This window comes from Salmo salar, chromosome ssa02 (assembly GCF_905237065.1).
Source record: "Salmo salar chromosome ssa02, Ssal_v3.1, whole genome shotgun sequence".
Taxonomy (NCBI): Eukaryota; Metazoa; Chordata; class Actinopteri; order Salmoniformes; family Salmonidae; genus Salmo; species Salmo salar.
Genome location: NC_059443.1, coordinates 61,296,463 through 61,306,103, shown reverse-complemented (window position 1 = coordinate 61,306,103; position 9,641 = coordinate 61,296,463). Strand labels below are relative to the sequence as shown.

The window sequence follows — 9,641 nt, the reverse complement described above, 5'->3', positions numbered from 1 at the left end:
TTCTCCCTCATGCTTGCTGTTCTTGTTCCACTGTCAACCCTCTCCTCGTACCATACCTGGGTTCAAGTCCTATTTAAAATCATTTGAAATAGTTCAACTGGGCTTGATTGAGCTTGTCTAATAGAATGGAACCAATTCGCAAAATTGCAAACCCCGCCCATCTGACAATCCAGGCAGGCTAAAGCAAACACTAAGGGCTGGATTCAATCCCTACCGTGGAGGTATCGCGGAAGATCCACATAAAAATGTAAAGGTAATTTCCGATTGAGCCGACATTCAGTGCCTTCAGAAAGTATTCAGACCCCTTGACTTTTTCCCCAGTTGTTAGGTTACAGACTTATTCTAAAATTGATTAAATATATATATTTTCCTGATCAATCTACACACAATACCACTTAATGACAAAGCAAAAACAAGTTTTAAGAAATTGTTGATAATTTCAACAAACAAATGTAATAATGAAATATCACATTTACATAAGACCCTTTACTCAGTACTTTGTTGAAGCACCTTTGGCAGCGATAACAGCCTCGAGTTTTCTTGGGTATGACGCTACAAGTTTGTCACACCAGTATTTGGGGAGTTTCTCCCATTCTTCTTTGCAGATCCTCTCAAGCTCTGTCAGGTTGGATGAGGAGTGTTGATGCAGAGCTATTTTCAGGTCTCTCCAGAGATGTTTGAACGGGTTTTCATCAAGGATCTCTCTGTACTTTGTTCCATTGATCTTTGCCTTGATCCTGACTAGTCTCCCAGACCATGCCGCTGAAAAACATGCCCAGAACATGATGCTGTCAACACCATGCTTCTCCGTAGGGATGGTGCCAGGTTTCCTCCAGACGTGATGCTTGACATTGAGGCCAAAGAGTTTAATCTTGGTTTCATCAGACCAGAGAATCTTGTTTGCCTTTTGGCAAACTCCAAGTGGGCTGTCATGTGCCTTTTCCTGAGGAGTGTCTTCCGTCTGGCCACTCTACCATAAAGGCCTGATTGGTGGAGTGCTGCAGAGATGGTTGTCCTTCTGGAAGGTTCTCCGATCTCCACAGAGGAACTCTAGAGCTCTGTCAGAGTAACCATCGGGTTGTTGGTCACCTCCCTGAGCAAGGCCCTTCTCCCCCGATTGCTCAGCTCTAGGAAGAGTCTTGGTGATTCTAAACTTCTTCCATTTAAGAATGATGGAGGCCACTGTGTTCTTGGGGACCTTCAATACTGCAGAAACTTGCTGGTACCCTTCCGCAGATCTATGCTTTGACACAATTCTGTCTCGGAGTTCTACGGACAATTCCTTTGACCTAATGGCTTGGTTTTTGCTCTGACATACACTGTCAACTATGGGACCTTATATCAACAGGTGTGTGCCTTTCCAAATCATGTCCAATCAATTGAGTTTACCACAGGTGGACTCCCATCAAGTTGTAGAAACCTCTCAAGGATGATCAATGGAAACAGGACGCACCTGAGCTCAATTTCGAGTCTCATAGCAAAGTTCTGATTACTTATGTAAATAAGGTTTTTCTGTTATTTATTTTTCATAAATTTGCTAAATTTATGTGTAGATTGCTACGGATTTTTTTTATTTAATCCATTTTAGATTAAGGCTGTAACGTAACAAAATGTGGGAAAAATCAAGGGGTCTGAATACTTTCCGACAGCACTGTGTTCACCATGGATGCAGTCTCCGCGGGAACATTGCCTTTAACTGTCAATCGCGCTATAAAGCATCTCTTCAGTGCTACGGATTGAATAGAGTCTTAAGTGTTTGAAAGATTTCAAATACTATTTGACCCCATCTGCTTCCAATACATATTCAAAGTGTATTTTCCAACCTAGATTACATAAAAGTGTATTTTGAGAGCCTAGATTGCTCTTAACCCACAATTACCTTGGTACATTATGTCAAAACCGGGTCAAAATGAAAATGCTCTCTAAAATAAGTTGTATCTGTTGCTATGGGTATAAGCCTTTCTTCTTGCTTGCTTGTGGGAAAACTAATATTTTCTCTGGTCCCACAGATTCAGCCCCGCCATGCCCTCTGTCATTCTCCTCAGATAGGCATCTTAGCAAAGCAGCTTCACAGAACTCCCAGGGAGAGAGAGAGAGAGAGAGGGAGGGAGACAGAGGGATAAAGAGTGAGAGAGACAGAGAGAGCAAGAACAAGCACAGTATCAGTGTAGCTTAAAAAAAACAGGCCAACATTTGAATCCTACACATGAAAGTAGAAAGACCTTAGAATCAACTGAGATCTGACCAAATCCAGGACTAATGTCTTGGAGACTCCAAATTGTGACAAATTAAGCACTACAAAGACAACCTTGGAAGGAATTCCCAAAGCTAGAATTGCAAATGACCATGTCCAAATAATGGCCGTCAAATTATGCCTCATTTGTGACGCACTTCCCGTTCACATTTTGACTCTGTGTCGTCTCACGGATGTCATCATTAGGACAAGTTTTATATTTGATTTTATCCACTAGGGTTGCTGAAGGTAGAAAATCCTAGGAAATGTTATTTCATTGACATAAGCTGTCTTCAATCAATCAATGTGGTTGTGCTTGAGTGTTTGGTGGGGGTGGGGGGGGGGGGTCGCATAAGCCAGGGGAGTCGTAGCTCTACGAATCTTAATTTCACAAAGCTTATAATGTGGCAGGGAATACTATTTGTAGCTCAGTGATTGTACACCTCACTTTGTTCAAGCTGATCCTCTTCAACTGAAATGGGTCAATTAGGGCCAGTGTCAAGGAAAGCAACCATGGAGCTATGTTGTAGCAAATTCGGGGGGTAGCCCTGAACGGGACTCAAACCCAGGTCTAGCGACTCTCAAGCCAACGCCTTACCCATTACAGCAAGAGGTCTGACCCTCTTAACGAGCTCGCTAGGTGTTGGCTTAAGGTTGCTACACTACTCCTTTCCTCAGGGGATAGGGTGTCTTCCCCCTTCTCTATACCAAGTACCTACACTGATAAATTACGTTTTATTTTTGTACTATCATGGCAACACCACTAAGTCAATGTTTTAAAGAATAAAAAAAGGCACAAGGCTTGCTCTAGTTCTGCCAGTCCCCACCTAATCAGTCGGTCCTTAATCATTTGTAACATTACAAGGAAGGGTGTCCCCTTTTCTAACTGTTGTCTTTGGTGTGTGAGAGTTCCCTCAGAATATGAAAAGTACATTTCCTTTCTCTGACCACAACTTTTTACCTAAAAAGTGAAACGCAAGTATTTTGGGGGAGAAGTAGAGTAAGTAAAATAATGGCGCAAACAAGTCTACGAAAGTTTTCAACTTTGCATAGAAAACTCTGCAAGATAGCTTTGACTCTGTAAAATAGTTTTTTCAAATAGTTCCTTCATGGCTGACTACTTTGGCTTCTCTCACTGAAAGGGGAAGTTGTACCAAAATGCCCTCTCGTTTGACCTCTTATAGGACACATGGCAACATGGACCCCGGAGATTTATGTTTCACATCCTCTCGTTAAGAAAGCAGAGGGCCCCCGAAACAACATCTGTAGGCAATCTAGCCGCTGCCCCTTGTCACTGGATCAGAGCTCACGACCTCTGTGTGTGTGTGTGTGTGTGTGTGTGTGTGTGTGTGTGTGTGTGTGCGTGCGTGCGTGTGTGCGTGCGTGCGTGCGTGCGTGAGGACCAGAGATCATACAGTATAATATCAGAGATCATACAGTAAAATATAGCCAAGATACTTGTCTTCCAGCTTCCAGGAAGTGACCTCTTCCATTAAGGGCCAAATGATGATGATCTTAATGGTTCATCAGTAATAGAACGCACAGAGAAAAACGGAAATATAATCACGTTCATTATTTTCATCATGTTTGTTCTCTTTATGTCGACTTCCTCTTTTGTTCTGTGCGTTGAGGGGGAAATAGTTTGGGAACAGCCCAGCTAGCCTACATTTTCCATCAAGCATCCTCCCATTGGATTACGTGTTCAGAAGAGTGAGTAGATGTTCCCTCTAACCACTCATGCACGGTCAGATATTTAGAATCCTCCTAAATGGAGAATGTTAAGATTCAGGTTAGGGTTCTCTGATGTTAGATCTGTGTGCACTCTGCTTTGAGGGTTTGGAATTGTTGAGATATGTTGAGTTTTCACTGCATGTACAGTACTGGGGTATATACAGCTTTAAGAAACATCTACTGACACCTTCTTAGGAGTAAGAGGCCCTCAGAAGGTACAGGAAATTGGGCTTGGCACAGGAAACTGGTTCAGCCCATATCCAAGTTTCAACGATAACTGTAGATTTAGAAAAAAAGGATGCATTTACAGTATACTGGATTTTGGTTGAAATCATTTGCCAAGAAAAAAATGCATTGATGGTATCGTTTAGTTTAGTTTAAATTACACAATCCAGTTCCCATGCATCATTGAAACACCATCCTACTGTGTCATAACTGATGCATAGTGCCTGAATCGCGGTTTTCAAGCATATCGTCAAACAAACAACCAGAAAACAGTTACAGTAAATTCATGTCACTTCAAAACAAGGCCGTCAAAACAAGGCCGGATCTTTATGGCAAGACGCATCGTTCACCCAAGTTTTGTCAAAATTGGCCCAGTGCTGAGACTAACGTACGAACGTTTTAACGAACGGCTGGAGACAGATCCACAGTCCCCTCCCCGAATTCTTTGTGGGGGACAATGATGGTTTCCGAGACGGTGCAATATAATTACCTACTGAGTAACTAACCTGTATTCACCAGCAGATGGTGTAGTTTTGTCAGAGGATCATCAGTGTACGGATGGAGTTTATCTCTGTTTGCCCATCATAAACTGCAGGGACAGATTGGCCTTCTGGCATTTCGGGCAAATGCCAGATGGGCTGGTCAATTTGTAGCCCAGTGGGCCTGTCTAACTTGAGTATTTTGACCAAAATGATCATTATCTGGCTAATAATGGGGGCCTCAAGGGAATAAATGGGCCGGTGTGTTAGAAATGTCAGGGCTGAGTTCTAGTCCCAGTCCGCACCTGATATGCTGTATGCAATTCTGGAGAGGGTGGATTGGAAGGACAGAGGCGCTAACCTCTAGTAGAGAGATCTATGTGTGTGCAGACCTGTCTAAGGGTCAGAGCTATGTAGTTAGGTGACACACACACACACACACACACTCTTTGACAGGGTGCTATCGCGTACAGGCTCTCATGCTACGACAGAGCCTGCTGTCATCCAGAGAATATCCTCCATTGTCCCCTCTCTCCTTTCTGTCATTTAATGATCTTTCTGCCATCAAAACGAGTGTTGTCCCTGCATGGTCAGCACTTATATACAGTATGTCCAAAAACAGCCTACATGATGACGAAACATTGAATAAGCTCTATAGTAACCTACATTTTTACAGACGCTGTTATCCAGAGAGACTTAAAAGAGCAATTCGAGTGCAATTAGGACGCCTTGCCTAGTCGGCTTAGGAATTCCAACCAGCGACCTTTCTGTTACTGGCCCAACTGCTTGGCTACTTGCCACCCAGTCTGTTTATGCTAGCATGCTAACTTCATTGTGTTAGGCTTGACAACGAGCAAGAGCACAAACAGATCTGAGACCAGGCTACAGACAAGCATGTTATTGTTCTGAGAAGCGCTATTGCAGTATTGAATACTATAGCGACTGCCTTTCTACAGCGCTTGCGGTATAGACAAGAGGAAATGTGTGTTCACTGACTGAGAAAATAATAAGCCACATGCCACAACTTGCTCTACAGGCAACAGTTTTACAGCAAAACAGCAGCATCTAAGAATGAACACTGGATCTGTCTGTTTTTGGTTGAACATAATGAACTAACCAAGTTCTCCATCCCCCCATTAATTTGTTAACTATTTCTGTTGGAAGATCAACCAAGTCTATCATTTAAGTAATTGGGAAATGTATATGACAGAACAACCTATCCAATGTGTGGGTTATTATACTGCACCGCGTCTCGGTATTTTAGTTCGGGCCATGTCACGTGGTCATGGTGTCAGTAGCTGCAGACAGAGAACTAAGAGGGGGGGGGGAGAGGATATTAATAAGTAGGAATTCTTCACATAATTATTAATAAATCCGAGACGCTCATAATGATTATTTTTGCTATAGTCTATAATGTCGTTTTGGGTGGCGCGCCCGCGGGTGGAATTCAGAACGACTTTTTCATCTGTGTAGGCTACTGTAGTCTAGATATTTTATACAGATGTCATACCGTTTGCGGTTTATTTTTTCCATCGAATGGAATATATTTTCACTTCTGAATGGAAAATTCATTAAGCTATAGTCTAGGCCAATTTAATAGAGCGTTCAAATGCGTCTCGTAATTTTTCACTTTAGTTATTTGCATCGTTTTTGCCTAAAGGGAAATTGAGTGCCAACTGAATAAAATCGTGGTTTTCAGTGCGACTTGTGTTTCAAGCGCTCAATTGACAATGAAACATCTCTCAATCACTTAAAGACTCTGCGGCTAGCTGAGTTTATACTAGCAGTTTCCAAGCATGAGGAACGAGGATATGCTGACTCGAAAATATCTGAAGATACGGAATTGTCATCAGTACGTTGACAAATGCTTCAATTGGAAACAATTCGTGTGGTGCGTTCTCTTTAGCATTTAATGCGCGGTATCGGCTGGCCGCAGCCATCACCGTGCGCCTCCGCCGCTGACTTATATTGGAAGCAACAGGCTGAGCTCAACGCACTGGTGAGAAATTCCCTTCCTTTGTGTTTATGCAAAACCATACGAGCCGAGTGCGTTCACCCGGGTCGTGCTGACTACAACTCCCCTTTAAACTACCTGGGATAGTGGTGACAATTTGTTGGAACTAGACCTCAAGACGCGCCCACTGAAGAATTGCGGGCTTAGTGCATTTCGTTTACGCGCAGGGGACACACAGCTGGGGTAAACCCGACACTGCATATGGAGTGCTGATGGTTGACAGGGCGAAAGAGGGCGGTCAAAACGCAGACGGGTTAAACAGCTTGCCTTGCCTATGGTTTCATATCTAACTCCAAGGAGCTGGAATACTTAATTTGCTGTTCATTCAGAGAGCTCCACATCTACACCTCCAAGACAGCCACGCATGCCCCAGAGGACCTTTGCACATCAGCACTTCATGCCCGCCCTGGTGATGCCATGCCCCGCAACCACAGCGGAGATGAAGGCGGCACGGGGCTCTGGATGAAAACTTCTCCGGGCCACCGCGCCGAGGGCTATAACTTGAAGGATGTGGAGTCCGGCCGAAGGATGATGAACAACGCCAGTGCTGGGGACGGTTTGCTGTCGGCCTCCAGCGCTACAGGTGCCGGGGGTTCGGAGAGCCTGAGGGGAAACAAGGGAGCCCGGCTCAGCCTGCTGGGAAAGCCGCTCATATACAGCGCTCAGAGCGGCCGGAGAAACGTCCGTTACCGAAGGCTGCAAAATTTACTGTACAACGTGCTGGAGAGACCACGAGCCTGGGCGTTCATCTACCATGCGTTTGTGTAAGTGAAACATTTCATACATCTATCTGCATGGTATGAAGTCTTCTTGCGCAGTTGTTTTATTCCGCCATCGGTCAGAAGCTCGTGTGTCCGTCCACCTGTTGCCTCCACCTCAAAACATGCTCCTGTAGAGTTCTACCACGATAAATGTCTGGACACATTTCTTGGAAATGCATCTAATTTGAATAAGAATGGGGCCATGATATCTGATGATGATCTGAAATTATAATTTCAATCGGTTTTGGACTTTCCAAAAGGCAGTCATTCTCTTCTATTTTGTATTTTTACCATATCTCATAAAAAAAAGACAGATTAACTGAACGCTTATAACAGACAATCATATGCTGCTGTTTTACTTGTGCTAGATCCTACCCATCTCCAAACCCTGCTCAATTAAGTTGATCTGTTGTATAGCCTACCAAGACTACCCAGAATGCAGAGAGAAATGTCAAGTGAAATAAAGCCCAGGTTGGTTCTAATGTAGTCCATACATTCATCTCATCCATAAAAATAACCCAGTACCACTTTACTGTCCAATTTTACAGCTAATTCTGAATGTAAAAACCCCCTCACACTGACTCACACTGATGAATTGTGTAAATTATTCAAGAGCTTTTGTGAAGTAAACATTGTACACAATGAGCGGTACAGATGCAGTGTCTAAATTTGACTCAGTTTCTCACAGCAGGACAAGAATCCTGCAGCAACAGGAAATGTGAATAATTATGTGGATATTTACACTGACTGTACAAAACATTAGGAACAACTGCTTTTTCCATGAAATAGACTGACCAGGTTTTTCCAGGTGAAAGCTGTGATCCCTTATTGATGTCACTTGTTAAATCTACTATTTCAATCAGTGTAGATTAAGAGATTTTTAAGCCTTGAGACAATTGAGACATGGATTGTGTATGTGTGCAATTCAGAGGTCGAATGGGCAAGACAACATATTTAAGTGTCTTTGAATTGGGTATGGTGGTAGGTGCCAGGTGCACTGGCTTGAGTGTGTCAAGAACTGCAACGTTGCCAGGTTTTTCACCCTCAACAGTTTCCCGTGTGTATCAATAATGGTCCACCACCCAAAGGACATCCAGACAACTTGACACAACTGTGGGAAGAATTGGAGTCAACATGGGCCAGCATCCCTGTGGAACCCGTTCAACACCTTGTAGAGTCCATGTGTATATACTGTATGTGGATATGTATATTATATATACATTTTTTTGTAGGGGTTGATACATTTTTCATTAGGGCTAATCAGGTCTGACATATTTATGTGGAAATTACACAAGCTTTAGAAGCCTTTTTAAACCTTGAATACACTACAAGTTTGCATTTCCTGCTGTGTAAGAAAATTCCTGCAACAACAGGATGATCAAATTAAGATACGACATCAGTACATGATCACAAACAAACTTATATTGTAACAGACTACAATGTTGAGTAGGCTACAGTGATGAGAATGAGCACTATATAAATTCATATGAGCACACCTTCTACGAGTTCTGTGTACAACTTCTATACAAGTTCTTAATGCACTGTGTATGGGTTATTCTGCAGGGCCCTTACAGTGTTGATATTAAGCAAGTGCTTGAGTTCTACTTCCATAGGCCTACATCACTTCTATATGAGTTCAGCATGCGAGTACTTTATATGAGTCTTCTGTTTGGCCCTGAGGGGCTTCAGACCAGATACAGGAAAGAGTCAATCTTCACTGTGCCTCGGTGTCTCTGTCCATCTGGTCTCCGTCAGATGGCCTCCGCTTGTTGACCAGGCGACCAGCTGCATTTGATTTCCCGGAGTGTGACAGTCACTAGCGGTTCGGGGGGGGCAGTGCCCCTGTGCCACTAATTTTGGACCCCCTTGTGGCCCCCCTAAATGTGGAGTATGAAATAATTTTTACATAGCTCATTTTTGCTATTGTTCTTTGTTTACATCTGTTATTAATGTAACTGGCCCCTCTAACAGTACAACTGGCCCCAGCTTGGCCCCCCCAGTTGAAATGGTGTAGAACCGCCACTGGTGACAGTGCTGTTATCACTTTCTGTCTCTCTGAGCCTGGCTGGAGGAAGGAAGTGTGTGTGGATGAGTGCAGGGTTCTGAGGGTGTTTTGAGAATCAACATTCTGGGGTCATAGGGGAAGATTTAGCTAGTTTGTGTTTGTGTGTTGGGGGTATCTGCAGATCAATTGTGGG

General features: G+C 43.4%; 1 pseudogene; it reads left to right on the top strand.

Moving 5' to 3' along the window:
- Positions 1 to 6,148: 6,148 nt before the first annotated feature.
- LOC106586654 (potassium voltage-gated channel subfamily KQT member 4-like) overlaps positions 6,149 to 9,641 on the top strand; it is a 129,796-nt pseudogene continuing 126,303 nt past the window's right edge.